The sequence below is a fragment of the Culex quinquefasciatus genome, chromosome 3 (assembly GCF_015732765.1).
Source record: "Culex quinquefasciatus strain JHB chromosome 3, VPISU_Cqui_1.0_pri_paternal, whole genome shotgun sequence".
In the NCBI taxonomy this organism is placed as follows: domain Eukaryota; kingdom Metazoa; phylum Arthropoda; class Insecta; order Diptera; family Culicidae; genus Culex; species Culex quinquefasciatus.
Genome location: NC_051863.1, coordinates 150340862 through 150361643, shown reverse-complemented (window position 1 = coordinate 150361643; position 20782 = coordinate 150340862).

Sequence of the window (20782 nt, the reverse complement as noted above, 5' to 3'; positions counted from 1 at the left end):
ACCATTCAGATTTTTTTTAATCTGACAGCGTTAAAATCAATTCAATCGGTCAAACACCCTCAAACTGATGTTCTCGCTTCAAGAAAGCTCTCCATAACTTTACCAATTGCAAACTTCATGGCAAAACGTGCGAATTTGATCGGTCTTTCCAGTACCCTCTCTGCTTACTCTGCTTAGTGCACAGTGATTTTGGAGATGTTTTCAATCTGGCAAAAGAGCGAATGAAATGGCAAAGATCTTCGCCGATAGGACGTAGACCAGACTGCGAAGGAAAAGTTTTATTGAAAATCAACGTTAAATCGAGAGGAAGAGAAAAATGTGTGACATGCACTCCACCTGAATAGTTTTCGGTTCTTCTTTGGTTGTTGCAGCAAAGTGGTGAAATCAATACTATAGCAAGCAGGACTTGGCGAAATGGGAGTGAGATAAAAAACAGTTGTGGAGTGACTTGAGAGGTTATTGGAAAATGTAGTTGATGTGAGACAAAAATTGAAATCGTTTCGATTCTATACTTGCATATGAAGAAAAATAACTTGTTTCAATTTTTGATGTTGAAGATTAAACTAATAAATAACGAAAAACAAAAGGCAACATTTACAAAACATTTTTTTTTGGTTTCAGTAACCCCTGGCCAAAAAAAATCGACTGAACGAAATTGCAATAAACATAAATTATGCTTGGTTGAACTCAGCGAATTTGAATGCACAAAAATAAATAAGTAATTCACTGCTATAACTCGCGATCGAGAAAAATCGCCAAATTATTCATATCAATAACAACATCGTGCACTCGTTTTTCCTGCTTCTATTTTTAAACACCAACCAAAAATTCGCACCCAGACGACCGAAATTGAAACCATATCAGCTTGCAGACCGTGAAAAATCCCCAGATTGGTAATCAATTTCCGCGTCCGCGTTTTTTGCCTTTTGCTGGTGCGTTTTTCCGCGGCCAGACAGGACTTTCGATTTCACCGCGAATCGAAATTTCGGCGCTTTGTGGCCTGCCTGCCTGCCACGTAAGCCAGTTGTCAGCTAGTAAAGAAGACCAGCTAGTTAAGAACATCCCTCGCTTTGGTTTTGGTTTTTGGCTGGGTGCATTTTTAATTAAATTATGCAAATAAATCAAAAATATTTCTACCAGTCAGTGGGCGACGTAATATGTCGCTGAAATTTTGTGGATCATATCGATCGCCTCTCCTCTGCTCCAACTTCAAAAGGGTAACCCTTGAATGCCACCCGGCTACACAACAGAGTTTAGCGAGCAGCGTTGCACAAATCATCCGTAAAGTGCGAGGCAATATCCGAAAGCCGCCACCGCGCTGTTCATGCTCAAGTGTCTAATGAAGCGTACTAAATCACGCCAAAGATACACACTAATCTGGAAGTACTTGTAAGCTCGGAAAAGCGGCTTCCATTTTGGAAAATGAGACTGAATGACATTGGGTGGAGAAAGGGTTTGCAAAGCTTATTACATTTTGGTATTTGAAGAAGAATGTTTATGACAAAAATTTTATGTAAGTTAAAAAAAAAATTTGTCAACAAATTACTAAACTGAAAATATGATTGGCTAACAATTTAAGAGTTTTAAACTTCCATATCATTGAAATTATCTTCAGTTAAATATTAACTAATATATAACACCGACCAACTAAATTTCTGCGCAGGCTCAACTCGAGGAGAAGCATGATGATTGGGGTTCCTATTTTGAATTTTTCAAAAATATTTAGACAGGGAACGGATTGGTCTCAGTCATTTTTTTTTTTCAAGTCAATAAAAAAAAACAATAACATATAGCAGAAGAGTTTTCATTTTTTTTTTTTTTACACTTCATATGCCTGAAAGATTTCCAAATTTTGACTTTCTTTGTATTTTGAGGACCACAAATAGGCATCTTTTGAGCAATTCCAGCTCAAATCAGGAATTACTTTTGTACATTTGAGAAGGGCGTAAGTTATTTAAATATTTTTGTATTATGTAATATAAAAATTACTGTATCTCGAAGCCGTTGCGTCGTATCAAAAAGTGGTCAAAAAAAAACTTGTAAGAAATTGGACGGGCTTTCTGAAAAAAAAACACTGAAACAAAAATACACGCCACATCAATGAGATTTTTAAGTCTTAAACTTAAATTTAAAGGTGATGTTACGATTGTTTTTGTTCAAAATTTTTCAGGTAATAGCCTAAAATGTTACCAAAAGAAAGACGAAATATGCAGGATGGTATGTTTCTCTTAAAAAAATACAGTTGGACGAGCTTTCTGGTAAAAATATTTACGAGACTGGAAAATCAATTCTGTCATATAGAAATTGCCAAAAACCACAAAAAAAAACCCGTTTTTCAACATTTTTATTTTTAAAACCGCTGTATCTTCCCAAGGAGTGGACATAGGACAATGTTCAATATGGAGACTTTTATGTAAAATTGTCTGGAAAATCGATCCCCACTACTAGTTTTCAAAAATTTTGACGTTTAGACCACTTTTCAAAAAAAAAAACAGTTTTAGTAAATGATTTTTGTATTTTTTTAGTAGAGACATACCATCCTGCATTTTTCTTCAGTTTTTTGAAAACATTTTAGGCTATTACCTCAAAAATTTTAAACGAAAAAAAATCGTGACATCACCTTTAAATTTAAGTTTTAGACTTGAAAATCAAAAAATCTCATTGATGTGGCGTGTATTTTTGTTTCAGTGTATTTTTTCAGAAAGCCCGTCCAATTTCTTACAAGTTTTTCTTTGACCACTTTTTGATACGATGCAACGGCTTCGAGATACAGTAATTTTTATATTACAAAATACAAAAATATTTAAATAACTAACGCCCTCCTCAAATTTTATTTTCGAGTACTATTGGCTCCATATACTTAAAAATGGCTCATATAGGACTAGGATAACATGTCTACAAAGTTTCATTGAAATCGGAGAGGGTCGGGTACAAAATTACCAGAAAAATTCCTGATTTGAGCTGGAATTGCTCTTTTGCGCTTTAGTTTAGAACTGTGCAAAAACTCGTTATTTTTTTTCAATTTTGGAATAAAATACTTTCTTTTAAAAAAAATTGGGCCCTGTAGTCAATGCTAAACAAATAAAATAAAAATATAAGCTTGCAAAAAACTTGAAACATTTCACTGAAATATTTCATGAGCTTCCAAAGGCAAAGTAGAAATTCATGGTTTTTATTTCCTTACATTCTAGCAAATTTTCATATAAAACAACGATTATTTTGATGTAAACAGCTTATTTGAGACCTAAATGCCGAATGCCGCTCATTAAAATTTCAGTCCAATTCTGAGCTATTTATAAGCAAAAACGAGTGACCAACCACAAGAAAAGTGGTGTTTTGATGAATTCTCTTAAAATTGACAGTTAATACTACATACTGATGATGTTTCTACAATTTCAACTTATTTCATCGACGCCGTCGTGCTATCATGTTGTACGGCGCTTTTTGACGTTCCGAGTAAAACGCATTTTAATGTTTGACCATGAATAAACAAAAAAGAGAGCACGAAATGTAAACAAAAATGAACACGTTTTGTTTGGTTGACCATTCTGTGCATTGTCCCGAAGATTGGTTGAATTTGGATGTCGGAGTCCCGAGTTATAATTGAAAATGTTTACGGTAGTCGTACCAGTGTCAAACGCGTTCTGACCTGAAATCTCTTTGGCCAATTGTCGCACTTACATCAATTTCCAAGCTGTGTCAAGATAGCATGACAAGATTGAAACTTCTTTTATATGAAAAGTGACAAAAATGCACGGAGTTTTTCAGTCTTTATGGAATATCTCAGGATTGATATTGTTTTTTTTAGAGATCTGTGATGGTCAAAAGGTGAGGCATTGAGCTGCACAAAATGACGTTTTTAACTCAATTTGGCAAAAAATGCACGTACGACAAGTTATCACGACGGCAACGACATACTCAAAAAAATTGACAAGTCATTTCGGTTAAAACACACTCAAATCAATACACATTTTGCAAACCCTAACATCCGTGGAGCTAGAGCCCAGCAGCCCATCATCCGATCACCACGAGGTGAAGTAGGTGTTATCTCGGCATTGACACCACGTGCTCCCACACCCTCCATTTTGTTGGCTTAGCAACAGGCCTGCTAGCGGCGTGGTGCGTGGCATCTCGCGTCACACATGTCGGTGAAAAGCTCTGTAGCCGCCCTTACAAACTTGGGCTGAAAAGCGCGGTCGCGGCGCTTGTCGTTGCTGTCAAGATGAAAAGCAAATATTTTCATTAGCTGGCTTCTCGGCTTCTGGCAGTAGTTTACGCGCGATGTTAGTGGATATTGCGGAACCCTCAAGGCTAACAGATGGTGTGGTGTTGCCTTATTTTTTTAAAATTTTCAAATAAATTTTGCAAAAAAACTGATTGCTGGACAGAAGAAAAAAAAATAGCAGAAATTACTAATATATTAGCAATAAAACGACATTATTTCCGACACCATATTTTAGCTTACAAGTTTTGTGCACGTTGTTGACTATAATTATGACTAAGGCAACAAACCCCAAAGGGTGACTGTCGGCTCCTTAGAAAATGTTCATGAATTATGTGCGCATGCTTTCAGGGTAACACTATAAAGCTGATCCCTCGTGCGACCGCCAAGCTGAGCAGCATTTTCCTTTTCATCAGATTTAATTAATTAGAATAATTCTTGGATATGTGCGTTGAATAGTTTTACGACATTGGGCTAACTACGTTAGGGCGGGTCCCTCTGCGTGGCTTCCCGCCACTCGAAATTGTGTTATTGCAAAATGAAACTCATTAGATTTTCCACCCTCAAAAGAGATGGAGGGAGGAGTCCTCCCCCCTCTTGGCAAGGAAAATGACTCAATAGCAACAGTGTGGTGCTGGATTACCAACACGCGTCATCATGACAGCGGTTAAGGCAACGATAGTCCTTGGTTGACACTATCACGTGAAATGCGCCTTCTGGAACTGATTAGCCGCAGGAACGTTTTTGGACGACGACATATCGTGATTGTCTTTGTGTTACCGAAATTGCGGGAACACACGCGCGAGGTTGCTTACGTTGTAAGCAGTTTTAACCTTGTTTCGTAGCCGCGGCGCCATCTGGCGGGACGACGAAGGCAAATCACGCCTCTTTGACAACGACGTGATTAATTTATGGTGTGGTGGATATGGTACCACGTAAATGATTGAATTTCCAAGATTTTGGAAGTTTAATTGAAACTCAATTGCTTACACTTCAGCTTAACTGTGTGGAAAACATAATTATCACTCCTCGAACTTTTTTTGGCAATAAAAGAGCTACATTTTGCTTGCATTTTTTGTAAATTTCTTTGCTTTAACCATCAAAATCGAGTTCTACGACCCCAATTCAGTCAAATTTGAATGGTTGATTGCGAATTTAATTGAAAATGCATTTTTTCAATTTTTCAACATCACCATTTTAGCAGCCATCTTGGGATTAAAAATTCTAAATCACATTATAGTGGAGTTGGTGCCTTTGGTATACCCAAAGAAGCTATTTTGCATCATTAGTTTGTCTATATAATATTCCATAAATATTTGGCAGCTGTCTAAACAAAAATGATATATTAAAATTTAAAAAACTGTATCTTTTGCAGGAATTATTGATCGATTTGGTGTTTTCGGCAAAGCTGTAAGTATGGATAAGGACTACAATACAAGGTAAAAACAATTTTTGATGATTTTTTATTTAACTTTTTCTCACTGAAACTTAATTTACAAAAAACACCATTTTTATTTTTTTTATTTTCTGATATGATTTAGGGGACTGCTAACTTTTCAGAAATTTCCAGAATGTGCAAAAAATCTATGACCGAGTTATGAATTTTTGAATCAATACTGATATAAAAAGGCAACGATATAGGTCGCAAAAAATTTCTACTTCATTTTTCGACGTGAAATTGATTTTGCAATCAAAAAGTATTTCAGTGACATTTTGATAAAGCTTCACCGTTTTCAAGTTATAGCCTTTTTAAGGTAACTTTTTTGAAAATAATCGCAGTTATTATTTTATTAAATATGTGCCCATGTTTGCTAACTATTGCAAATAAAAAATATTTTTGAAAACCCGAGAAAATTCTCTATATTTTCTTTTTTGAACTTCGCTGATACAAACATAGTTGCTGAGATATTGTCATGCAAAGGTTTATTTCAATTCAATTCGGTTTTATTGGTGAATAATCAAGATACAATGAGTTATTTTGAAGTGCATAACAGAGTTTTGGAGTTCCTTACAGCTGTGTGTTGCATCATAATCTATTTAGGAACAATTATTTCTTTAACTAAGGCACTAGCAAGCAGAGTTCGGAAACTCACTCACGAGGTACTCAACTATGAGGAAAAACTAAGTTACCTGCGAGTAAATTACTCATCACTCTCGGTGAGTGTGAGGGCCTTCCTCATTTACTCACAAAGAGGGCTTTGAGCGCTCATGAGGGCTATTTTAGAAAACAAATTTCGAGATGTCAAACTCTACATCGGCGATTTCCTTGTTCACTCAACAGCGAAAAAGTAGTCCTGATGGAAGAGGCGCAGTGCTATTAATTAGAAGTTTTTGTATCACAGTGGTTCAAATCCTGATTTTTATCTGTTTTTTTTTCAGCGAGTTTAAAAACCACAAAGGTTGTTGTCAACTTCCAGCTGTCCTACCGACGGATAGGTCGGAGGTTGTTTAGATGGGGGATGCTTCTGCGGGTGGATTTTTACAGCTTTACCAGCAGTGGATGGCCGTGTTGCTGAGGTAAGTGGCCACTCCCGGCCGTCGACAGTTGTACAAATGTGTTTTGGTTCAGCATCGGGACATGCCGAAGAAGTTGCAGTAGCCGCCGGTGGCTTTGGCTTGGAGGATCACTGAAAACTAAAAAAGGCCGATCCAGTGCTATAACAGCTTTAGGCTAGGGCCACCGGCGGCTGCTGAGGCTCCACTGGCGTGTCCTGGTTCTTAGGCAAGACATATTGGTAGAACTGTCAGCGACCGGGAGTGGCCACAGTTGCACAGCTGTCGAAGGGAGTGACCACCATTACCCACAGCAACACGGCCATCTTCTTATGGTATGGCTGCCAACATCCACCCGCAGAAGCTGCCCCCGTCTGCGGCCTCCGATTTGTCCTGCGGTAGGTCTATCCACAACGGATTCGCCCGGTCACCAATCTTAAAATTATGAGATTAATTGCCCATCCATTGGACTTTGACAATCCAAGGTTTCTTTTGAAGCAATGAAAAAAAAAATTACAGACAGACAAAAAAAAATTAATACCACATTAATACCAACCCTGAACCTCCGGATTTATAGACATTGACGCTACCTCTAATGTACAACCGATTGATAGAGACACATGATTTTAAATTGATGTTGTCATTGATTTTGTAAATAACAAATTGTTGGAAACGGCCTACTCACACTCTCATTTTACTCAAATATGAGTAAATTTACTCAGCCCTCACACTCACGGTGAGTATCGAGAGTGTTTGCTGTGAGGAAGCCTACTCGATTTGTGAGTGTGAGTGGTTTTCCGAACTCTGCTAGCAAGAGTAAGAAAAAACTATTAAAAAAACTTACAGAAATAGCAAAGGAAAGGGGATAGAGGAAGAGATAGCTTATATCTAGATCACAGGTAATTTATCCTTTGTAGATGTGTTTGATCATCAGTTCCCCAAGGGCCAGAAATTGTTCTGCCTTGTTCCGGCAGCTCCGAAACCGCGTCATCATCTCCCCCGCGAGAGCAAAGAACTCCGGCAGGGTGAAGAGATCTTCCCCGGTGACTTCTTGCTGGGCCGTACTGCCGCTACCGGCAGCGACCACGCTGGCGAACGAACGCCCCCAACCAGGAGCGAACGCTGAGTTTTCCGCTGGAACCGTACGCTGTCCAGCTGCAGGAACGGCTGCGCTCGTACTTCGCTGAGGAGGGTGGGACGCTTTCTTCTTCCTCTTTTCCTGCTCCTCGAGGTAGGCCTTGCGCGCGACGCATCCGCGGTAATTGCCGGTATGGTTGCCGTCACAGTTCGCGCACTTTACGCGCGGCTTGGTTTGTTCTGCCTTGTCCCCCAAGTCCGCCTTTCGTGGCAGTGCGCACGCCTCCGAGAGGTGTGACTCACCGCACTTCACGCAGCGGGGCCGGAGGTTGCAGTTCCGCGAGCCGTGGCCGAATTTCTGGCAACGGTGGCATTGCGCTACGTCCGTCGGGTTCTTGGTGTAAAACCGCCAGTTTACCCAAAAACCGTCCAACGTTTTAGTCCGCCGCAGGTCTTGGATCTTGACGGTGCCGCGGTCGAAGTACAACAGGTACAGTGTGTGTGTACCTGTTACCGTTGTCTTGCGCGAGAGCACTTTAATCTCCCGCGGTTTTATTCCGGCGTCCGAAAGGTGACCCTTCAGGTCGGGGATCGGACGGTCTTGATAACCCTGCAAGACGACCTTAACAGGGGGCTTTTCGGGGTTGAATGTGTAGAAGTTGAAGTTGCTACGCTTCAATTCTTCAAACACCAGGTCGAAATTCTTTTTGGTCAGTGTGATCACTTGCACTGCCGACTTACCGATTTTCAGACAATATCCGAGGTCTTCCAGCAACTCGTCAACATCGTCCGCTAACGTGTCCAAAACAAAAATTGGAGGTGGTCTTCGTTCCGTAGGAGAATTGTTCTTTTTTGACGTCGACACTTTTTTCCGTGCACGACCATCATCATCGTCGTCGTCGTCAGTAGTGCTGCTACCGTCGGTGTTGTTGTTGTTGTTTTCTTCGTCGTCGCTCAGCATCTGGAACTCGTTCCTGATGGGGATGTTAGCGAATGTTGATGTGCCACTGGTCGTGGCACCGGAAGTACCGGAACGGGTTCGCACTGGTGATCTTGGGACATATCCGGGATGTAGTAACTTTTTGTCGATGCCTTCAGCGCTAACGCTCCCCTGCGCGATGGCGGCCGACACGGCGTTGGTTTGTTTACCTTTTTGCACACGGCCGGTAGACGAACTTCGCGGGTTTTTCGAGGCCGCACTCGAACTGCCACGGCCACGGCCGGCCTTTGGCATGCTGGAGAAGCAAACTCGCGGGTAACCACAATCAATTACGGCGAAAAAAATCGAAAAAACGATGGAGCACTGAGCACTAGCTGCATGCTCTCGTGCGTACACGGAGGGAGCTGATGCAAAGGTTTAAAAACAGAAAAAATCATGTTTCCTAAGTATCGCCAAACAGCCAACCATTTTTTTACGTTGATATCTCAGCAACTAATGGTCCGATTTTCAATGTTTGAATTTGAAACATTCTTGAAATTTTTCGATCATTTCGAAAACAATATTTTTATTTTTTTTAAGACTAACATTTCAAAGGGCGTAATTTTGAAGTTTTGGGCGAGACTTTGAAAACATCAATTTTCCTGTTTTCAAAACTTTGCATGTCAAGATCTTAGCAACGAAAAGTCGTATCAAAAAAGTTCAATCAAGCAAATTTAAGAGATTTTTTTTCAGTTTTTCAAAAAAAAATTTTAGATGTGAGCAAACATCCCAAGCAACATTTTAGGTTTTAAGTAGGCCATAAAAGCCTATTTAGGCCGTATCAGGGTTTTGAGAACCATGATAAAACCTGTAAGTTTAAAAATGTTACTAGGGATGGGCACTTTCAAAAAAAGAATAACTGCAACTTAAAAAAAGATATCTAAAAATGGCTTTAACCTTAAAACGGTGCACTTTATTGGAAAAAAAATGGACGCCCAATTTGATGGCGTACTCAAGATTTCGAAAAAAGTATTTTTAATTAAAAAAGTTAAATAGTATATAGCCATTTCCCGTTACTCAACTGTCAAAAATATCTGGACTTGTAATTTTATGGAAAAGTTTAAGTACTTTGCGAGTCCGCAATAATCCCGAGTGATTATTTTTTCATAAAGAAGAGTGATTTAAAAAAAAAAGTCAGTGTTGATTCTAAAATTCATAATTCGGTCAAAGATTTTTTGCCCGTTCTGCAAACTTCTGAAAAGTTGGCATTTGAGGTCCCCTAAAACATATCAGAAAAAATAAAAGTGAAAATTGTTTTTATTTTGAAAATCACATTTTAGTGACAAAAAATTGAATAAAAAATCATTTTTTTTAACGTGTTGTCCATTTCTACAACATTGCCGAAGACACCAAATCGATCCAAAAAAAATCCTTCAATAGGTACAGATATTTGAATTTTCATATATCATTTTTGTATGGACAGCTGCCAAATTTGAATGGAAAATCATATGGACAAACTTATTATGCAAAATGGCTTCATTGGGCATATCAAAAGCATCAAAAAAGTTACAACCGGATTTAAAAATTCTAAAATAAATAATAAAACAAGACCGATTTTTTAGAGCAAGAGGTCAAATAATCGAAAATAAGGCATCGAATTTTTGTTTTTGTTTTTGTGATTCGATTATCCGATGTGACATTTTGCCAAGGCCTTCAGATTAACGAGTCTGTACTGTAGTTATTTCACAGTTTCCTAATACAGTGGAGAGTAGATAACCCGAAGGCTTGGAAAATTTCCCTTCGGATAATCGAATAACAAAAAAAAAGTTATATTGCCTAATTGTTGATTATGGCTTTCAAACTACTCTAAAGTGAAAAAGATTTTTTTAAATCCGAGATGGCGGGCAAAATGGCCGTGAGGAAATATTGTGAAAATGTATTTGATTATTTCATAGGCAACCATAAAAAAATCGATTCTCATTTTTCGGGATTTGTACTTAGACATATATTTCAGTTTTTTGTAGCTCGAATCCGTGAAAAGGTAGAAATTTGGTGTCAGAGGATTTTTTGTGAGTAAAATTGAACGCCAAATTTGATGGCGCACTCAAAATTCCGATAAACCGTATGTTTAATTGAAAAAGTTAAAAATTAGTTTTGAAATCACAGCCATTTCCCGTTACTCAACTGTCAAAATTATCGGGACTTGTCATTTTATGGGAAAGTTAATTATCACCTTTTTTCTAATGCAATCGGCCTCAGCAACATTAAATCGCATCGTAGACGTCGTTAGCTATGAGGCATTTTTTTCTCAAATTCATGAACACAATTCACGATTACAGAAAATATTTTTTTATCTGTTTGGTCTCATCCGAAGTAGGGTAGTCCGAAAAATTGCGCCATGTATTGTTAGTTGGCTTCTCATGAAAAATGCTAACAAATAATTTACAAAAAAATGTGAATATCTGAATATAAACTGATTTTTTTATTTATAAACAAGAACTTGAACTACGATTTTTGAAGAAAGATATTAATCGAGATATAAATTGATCATAAAGCACCGTGCGTCTGTGTCTAGCTATCCAGCCGGACCCTAAGATGAGTGTTTTCGTGAGTTGCGCGTATTCACCGACAGATGGCCAGTGGGCCTCGTCAGAGTTCGCCCATTAAATACGCAACTCAAAATTTGCATAAGATTCTTTGTTTTTGTGACGGCTTTCGCGGCACGCTCACTCCAACTGTTCTAGACTAATATTTGAACGTGGCGTATCTCTAAGCAAGTTTTTCATGAAAATGATTCCAGACTGCTTATTTTGTCGTTTTAAACCGAAAAAAGGCAGAAACTATATTTATTCAAACTATTCGCCATTTTCAAAAGTTTGGCTAGATAATATCAAAGTCCACCATCTTAGGCCCACTGGGCCCACAAAAAGAGGTACGCTCAGTTTGTATGGGAGCTGTCAACATGCTCCCGGGCTGTAGCTATCTTTTTGAAATGTCTTATTACATTTAATTTAACTCCAACTAAATGCAATGCGGCAAGTAAAATTGGTACAGCCGTTTCAGAGATACAATTTAAGTAGTTATGCTCTCGACTGTTATTCTACAATTTTGGGTTGAGGTTTTTCGGCTTTCAGTTATATAGCAGTGAAAACAATGTATTGTTTCGACATTTCGGCAAATGTATTGCCTTTTTCAAGGATTAAAAACGGTTTGTTTTCATGTTATTTTTCGAGTTTTGGGTAGATTGGTAACTGTCTTTTGTTGTTGTTCATCAGTCTTAGTTGGTGCACAGCAGCACATGTTATGCTGGTAGCTGCTGGTTTCGGTTTAGAAAAAAAACTTTTTTGTGTTGCACTATCCACGAAACGGTCAATTGCAATCGAACGGAGCTTTGAATGAACCGTTTTTAATCTTTGAAAAAGGCAATACATTTGCCGAAACGTCGGAAATTGAAACAATACATTATTTTAACTGCAATATGACTGATAGCCCAGAAACCACAACCCAAAAATGATACAATTTAAAAAAATGATTTTGCAAAATAGGACCAGATGAAACCACTCGAATCGCTGAAAAAATGTGGTCCTCATCGAATGGGCTGAATCGAAGATTCAGTTGGGCCCTACGGGTTTGACAACACATATTTTCAACGGCCTAATTTCATAAATGTCACATTAACCGTCTATGACCGTAAACTCTTTTTTTGTAGTATCCTACAATTTTATACTGCGTACTTTTGATTCCAATTCACCAACAAATGTCACTATAACTCATCTAGAATTGCTACCATTTCCATAATGAGTCAACCTGTTCATCACATTAGAACTAATAGAATCGTCACCGAGTACAGAAATAAGATTACCTCACCTGCCTTTTCCATAATCCCAAACCCCGCAGGGTCCACATAATCCAACAAATGCGATTAAAGGATTGTTACATGAAAATGGGGGTAAACAGGCTAAAACAAATGGTCCTATAGCAACACGTCGTGACGTTCGTCCTCGTCAAGTGACAAGGACGTTAACTTAAGGTTTGAAGTTGGTTAACCATTGGTTATGGGTCGTACCTTAAGCAAACTCCATTGGCCTTTCGTTAAGTGTTAGGTATAAATTCCACTCCTGGAACCCACGGCGGTGTGTTTTATTGCGATAAGGCACGAAAACACACACACACGGATATATGACTTAAGGACCGTCCCCCGTCCAACGTCTGGGGAAAATATCGTGACCCCAATAAAGACATAACCACACCGCACAAGCAACAACAATGTAGCAAACCTCACCTGTATTGACAGCTCGAATGGAGTCGGGTCGGGATGGTGGAGTTGTATTTATGAGATGGTGGTTTCATATAAATGCGAATTACAATGTCGTGATTACGCGTTGTTCACACACCGTTCGGCTCACGATCCAACGACAAGCCCCTCTTGTTGATACACGCACACAACGCACGCACAGAACTGTTGTTTCAAGCGCCGATGTGGGTGTAGGAAGGTAGGTAGGTGAACAATCGCTACAACATTGGCACATTACGCCGACAATTGTTCTGCTACATTTGATTACGTTTGTTTTCCCACGAGGATTGTGTGAGTGTGCCAAGCACGTTTACATGGAATTGTCATCAGCTAAAGTGCACAAACAATCGGTTGGTACTTGTTGGATGGAATGCATTTATTTAGTTTTGAATAACATATTTTTTAACCACTGACTATCAGCGTAACCTGTCCAAATTAGTATTAAATTATATTGAAATGCTTACTGAAGTGTTTCACCATTTTAGAGGAGATTACCCAATTCGTGACAATATTTTACATGGAAGAGGTAAAAAAGGCCAAAATGTCTATCACATCTGTTGAACTGATTGTTTTAAATTTACAATATCATGCACATATGAGTTTGTGAAAACATAAGTTTAACATATTTTATAGGAGGATGTACAGTAAGGTAGCTCAACATGGTCCATGTATCAGAACAAGTTTTTTCGGTTGCATATAAGCCAATAAACAACTCTCCAAAATTTGGGAGCATTGGTTGCGTCCACATTTTGTGCAATGTATTTCTATTTTGGGTAACCCAGTTTTTTGTATTTTGATTTTTGAAATTTTTACTGAATTTTTTAAACAATAGCGCTAAAATTAAAAAAATTCTTTAAAATTTCCAGAATTTAATCTGACAAAAGATGTATCAATTCCCAGTTTGATTATATTTTACTTAAAATATTCCTTGCTCCACAAGCCAATTATAACGTTTATCTTATTATCACTTTATTTTCAGAAATGGTAGCTCAAGGTCACTATTTTTCAAAATCGAAAAACTGCAAATATCTCGATGGAATCAAACTTTCGGTGGCTATATCTTGAAAACGAAGCCCTTTACCAAAAAATCTGCAAATATTTTTCGAAGTTTATGTCGCCCCCCCCCCCTCCTTCAAAATTGGTTCGAAACATTAGGGGGTAATTATTTTTTGCAAAGCTAGAAAATATCAATGGAAATGAGAATATAATCAACTCAAAACACTTTAAAATTCATTTTTCTACATTGATAATCACATTCAACATCTTTGGTCTCGTTTAAAAATATTTTGAACATTTATGAAATTATAATTTTTAGCACCGCAAAAAAAAATTTTCACAGCTATAAAATTTTCGTCAAAATTTAGAAATGTTGGAAAGTTTTGATTGCAAAACAACTGGGCATGCATTTTAAAACACTTTTTTCATTTAAATGTTAAAACCGTGGCCTGTTTTTTTTTTTGCTTTTTATAAATTCTTTATTAATACATTCAATGCGTACTAGAGTGCCAATAATATGGGACTTTTGTTCACAATCCTGCTCCCCCCTGCCCCCCCAAGCGGAATATTGTTTTAATAGCTATTTTAAGAATCTGAGCTAAATATGAGCAAAATTTTTCAAAATTTCAATGGGCATTGAAACTCGAGGGCGAAATTTGGTAAAATCCAAAAAACTCATAAACTTTGTCCAATAGGCCAAAGCCGTATAACTTGATCCTGAAAAGTAATTAGCGCTTTAAGAAATATTATTTTTAAGTGAAATTTTTTTTTCATCTACTTCAACCTTGGGTATAAATGGGTTAATCTAATTGCCACAGATGCTTCAAATAACCCAAAAACGGTTTTGCTTTTGGGGCCAGGGGTCATTCTGCGAACTCTTACCCATTACAATTTTAAATTTTTACAAGAGAGCAATTCTGAACCAAAACCTGAAATGGATTTTATTTGTTTTGGTGGGTTGTTTTGGTGAGATTTAGAAAACTTCAATTTTCGTGTTCCTTTTTCTTAAAGCGGCTCTATCTTAGCAACCCGTGTTTCTTTTTCTTAAAGCGGCTCTATCTCAGCAACCCGAGGTCCAATCTTCAATGTCTCTTGGACAATTTTATAGCAAATTTTCTTTACCTTTCAAAAAAAATATTTTTGGAATGGCCACTCATGGTCACTATTTTTAAAAATTGAAAAACAGCAAATATTTCGCTAAAATCGAACTTTCGGTGGCTATATCTTGAAAACGGAGCCCTTTATCAAAAAATCTGTAGAGTACTTTTCGATTGCAAATTCAATTTTGCATTAAAAAATAATGTCAAGTTTGTTTTTGCATGAAACTTCGATTTTTTCCAAAAATCACTATTTTTTCAAAAATTTATAATTCGGCGGCAGATTTTTTGACCATGTATCTCTATGACTCAAAAGTTGCGGATTTTTGTCCCCTAAAACATATCAAAAAATTTCGAAAATCAAAAAATACGTATTTTGGAAAATAGAGTTTTAGTGAAAAAAAATTGATTAAAAAATCTGCAATTTTTTTCCGTGTACCATTTTTTTTCTCAAAAGTCCTCAAGAATACCTACAACTTTGCCGAAGACACCAAATTGATCAGAAAATTCACTCAAAAGTTACAGTTGTTTGAATATTTACATACCATTTTTATATGAACAGCAGCCAACATTGTATGGAGACTTGTATGGGTGAACCAATGACGCAAAATAGCTTATTTGGTCATATGGAAGGCCCCCACAAAGTTTAAGTCAAATCAAAAAATACAAAAAAATAAAATGGTTGAAATCGGCCGATTTCGTAGAGAGTTTCTCAAGATTAGGTTACTTTGTTAAAACATCCAATGAGCCACGGGTTTCCTATGTACATAGGACCTTTTGAAAAAGTAAGCGAGAAGATATGTCTTTATTCAAAGCACACACTTTTTAAGTAATCTTTTAGCATTTTGTTAAAGCAATAGATGGTGAACCACGTCGGATTAAGGTACGACTTGTTCTAAAAAAATCTTCTTTTTGCAACTTGTTGCACAAACAACTATTTTGAAATCCATTTTTCTGAAGCTTAATTTTATTCAACTCACAAAATGTATTTTCGACCTAACTGATAAATGCAATATTCTTTATGCATTTTAATAAAATTATGATTTAAATGCAAATAAAATTAAATTACAAGTTTGTTCAACCTTTTCGTGTCCTTGGAGTTTTGAATTAGCCTTAGTATACTCTTTTGAGGCAATGATTTTTTTTTTCTAATATCAAATAATAATGATGTCTGCAATGTCGCTTTAAAAAAATAGATATTATTGATATCACCTTATTGCATTTTAGTTATTAAACTTTTTTTTTCAACAAAAAATTGAGAAAGAGGGGAAATGGAGCTTACAAGCATTTTGAAGAATGTTTGTATTTTGAAATAAGTAGCTCAACATTTTCAAGTTAATGACAATAACTAATGATTTTTCATCAAGATCTTTAAGAATTTAGCTTCATGAAGCTGCCCAAAAAGTATAGTTCAATTCCGGCCAAAAACAAATAGCTTAAATGTAGGGTACAGAAGCCATGATATTAGCACTGAGATAAGGCCGGAAATGAGCTAAAATTTAATTCTGCTGATTGCAGCTTCGGGGAGACGATGTAGTTTAAATTTATTTAACGTGATTCTAAGTAATTCTTGGATATTACGTTAATTTTCTGAAAACTTAATGGATATTTAAAGTAATGTATGAAGCAAAATATTTTGATCTCCAAATTATTTTAAAATAATTTTGAAATGCGATTACAGTATTGGTCAAGCAAATCTGACCAATCCTTTCAGGCTGACTTGTAAATCCTTTGAATTCAGCTCTAGGTATATTCTTTGTTTTCATTCTGTGTATTTTTTAACTTTTAATATAGTGCACACAAGTTCTTTGTTGTCTTTTTCATCACTTGTTGTTCAGTCCATCAGTTTATCAATACTCGTAAGCACTACTGAATTCCATTCACACTCAACTATCATGAAAACTCGTTTGATGCAACAACCTCAAATCTACGAAATCCATTGGAATTTTGGCCACGCTCCTCCCCACTGAGTATAAACAATAACCTTCCAAACACTGGGAAAACTTTCACCGCTACTCCGTTGAACCTGTATGATAAGAGCCACCAACCGAGACTGAATGTGCGGCACCGGCCATATGTCCGACCTTGTCGGGACCAGATTTCCAAACACCTGGCCCGCTAACTGTGTGTGTAGGTTAACGGATTTCCGACCCGAAGCGCGAACCGCCTCGGGATGAACACGTGTTCGGTGGACATGCGCACCGGCCGGGGCCGGGAATAGCGGATCCTTCCAGGCCGTTGTTCCAGCTCGAATGCCGAATCCTGCGAGCTAACGGTGAGAGAATCCGGCTGAAGGATCCTTGTTGCTGTTTGGAGAGCTACATTTTTAGAGGTCATCCAAATCCAGTAGATGGCCACTGTGGGGCGATGAACAAAAACATTCGCCAAGTGGATTGTTGGTGTTCACCGGTTGGTCCTTGCCGGAAAGAGATCTAATTCATGAGACAGCATCCTGCGGGTGAATATTGACAGTCACTTCTGTGTTATACTTTAATGAACCAACTTTCATGTGCAACTGCTATTTCAAAATGGTCGGTTCTCACTGCGACTCCAGCTATTGAAAATTTTGTGACTTTGAGTCCGACTTCAACTCATGCTTATGAAGATTCCAAGCTCATCAAAAAGATCCGATTCCACCGACTCCGACAACATTTTTTTTTCTGTTTGAGTATTAAGACACGGAATCCTGATTACAAGGACTATTGTATCGTGTTACCCATTTTTACTGTTATTAAGCATTTCCAGATCTATAACACAGTTCCTATTGAGAGGAAAAGTGCTGTTCCATCCAGATGCCGTAAACTCCATTCCTTGTGCCTTGTGCGCTATGTATCGCTAGAACCGCGGTGACAATTTTTTCGTGTCATTTTTCAAGCTCTTCCCAGCAGCTATTATTTGCCGCGCGGGGTCTTGTAAAGACAATTGTCTTTTTGCGGCGCTACTCTTGCGGTGTTCCCTTTGCTCTGATCTGGACAATGCGACTGAACTGCAGTGCAATACCGATCGGCTGGGCATTATTTACATGCGAAGACACGAGGAAAGTATTTTGGGAAGAGGCGCAAAGGAATATCCCAAGATCGATCACATGCTTGAAGAGCACGTGAGGCAACCGTTTTATACTCATAAGGTTGCTGCTACCTCTGAACTTAAACCTAAGGCTGCCACCGTGAGAAGAACCCATGACTTTCCGCTTATGAGGCGAAACCCGTAACCATTCGGCCACAGGAGGTTGGCACTCCGACAACATGTTCCATACAACATGTTCCGACAACATGTTCCATACAATAAGCATAATAAGCATAAGCATAAGCATAAGCATAGGTGCCCACCCGCAGTTGCTACTCCGTTATTGACCAGGACCTCCAGAAGTTACATCCACGAGCCGTGGAAGATAAGTGGGTGCTATCTTTCCTCGCTTCGCAACTTCTCAAAGGCCCCTATCATGCTGATCAATACCGGCGCCGGCCACGACCAGTGGTAGGGTCACGGGGAAGTGGATGGGAATGTTAGTCCGATACTTGAGTGATAGAGACCGCCCAATCGACTGCTTCTCCGACAAAGTATCACATGAGTTTTGAGGGGGTTAGTAGATGGGTATGAAGTCAGGATTCACGAGTGGCAGTGATGTGACCATGAGCATTTTGTTTATCGGTTGAAATTTTAAATCTTAGGCAGCCGGCTGCGGAAAGATAAATAATTGATTATTTGAAACGTTTGTTTTAATCGAACGCGTGCCAACCGAGCGGTAGTGCTATGGGCTGGACTTATCAGTATATTTTTACTGTTGGTACAATTAAGATAACGCGAGCAAATGTCAAAAATAGTAGGTGAGTTAATACTAAAGCTGCCAGTTGGAATAAATTATTACGATCAACGAATATAAACGAAAAGAAAACAGGACACCACGTAACCGATTGTAATGAAATTAAAACAATAACTTAAACGAACTTAACCGGCGGCGTGCCTTCCTATCAACAATGATAAAAGAAGGACTTATAAATTTAAAATATAAAAAGACTCCAAAAAATACGTTGCATAGTAACCGCGAAGTCCCGCTACTCACAATCGAATCCGAAAGATAGCTATCTAGAATTTTAAATATAGTATTAATTCGACCGCGATCCTCCAGAAATTCTTCGTCGGCTTGCCTTCCGATCAACGGTGATGTAAGAAGGGCTTTATTCATTAAAATGATTTTATATCATAAGCCTTAAAACATATTCGTCGGCGTGCCTTCCGATCATCGATGATATAGAAAGGACTTAATCCAGCAATACGACTTGCTTGTCTCGAAAAAAAAGAATTCGGATCGTTTCTATCGAAAACTATGTAAAGAGAACAAAAATAAACTCATTGGCCAACGAACGCGCGAACTAAAAATAAAGAAAAAAGAAGAAGAAGAAGAAGACCAATCACCCCATGCACACAAACAACGACACAAAAGAGATGAAAACAACACGAATCAGAAGAAATCCAATCACCCCATGCACACAAATAGCGACACAAAAGAGATGGAAAATAACACGAAAAAAACAGGACTGCGCGTCCACACAGGCACCGCACTACTGATGCCATTATTTAATTATAATGACCAATCACCCCATGCACTCGAACAGCGACATAAAAGAGACGGAAAATAACACGAAAAAACAGGACTGAGCGTCCACACAGGCACCGCACTACTGATGCCATTATTTAATTATAATGACCAATCACCCCATGCACTCGAACAGCGAAAAAACAGGACTGAGCGTCCACACAGGCACCGCACTACTGATGCCATTATTTAATTATAATGACCAATCACCCCATGCACTCGAACAGCGACATAAAAGAGACGGAAAATAACACGAAAAAACAGAACTGAGCGTCCACACAGGCACCGCACTACTGATGCCATTATTTAATTATAATGACCAATCACCCCATGCACTCGAACAGCGACATAAAAGAGACGGAAAATAACACGAAAAAATAGGACTGAGCGTCCACACAGGCACCGTACTCCCGACAACATGTTCCATACAATATTGTTGAAAGTTGTTGGTTTGCAGCAGAGCAATTACTCGCGAATTAAAACCCATAACAAAATTTTAACACATTTATTTTCATTTTTAGTGGAGCGATTTATTAGGGTATTTTAACCATTAGTTGACCCCCTAGTAGAGCCGACGTGCATTTTTCTAAAAAAAAAAATCAAAATTTTAAGCACTTTTTTATAACCCTTTGTACAAAACAATGAAATCTGAAGTCTTTTGAACAATTTTAACTTTTTGTTTCATGAGTTATTTGCTTTTGAGCAGAAAAATATCCATATAAATAAAAAGTTTTTTTCCCTGCTATGGACCGCCTTTTCCTATAGTGGACCCGGGTTTTTGATATCAAATTTAGCCGATATTTGGTGTTTCGATGCATGGTGGAGGTCTAATGATAGATATAATGAATACCCTTTTTTCAAAAAATGTTTTGTTATTGATTTATTATTAAGAAATTGTTCAGGAGGTCATTTTGAGCAACTTTTGTTCTAAAAATGACATTTGTTGTTTTATGTTTTTCTTGATAGATTTTTAAGTATTTTTAATTGCATTTATCTTGTTTAGTATATGTTTGTTTTTGATAGTTTTTGGCTTCTTTAACCACATCCTAACTTTGTCATTTGTCTATTTAGTCTTTTCATGTTTTAC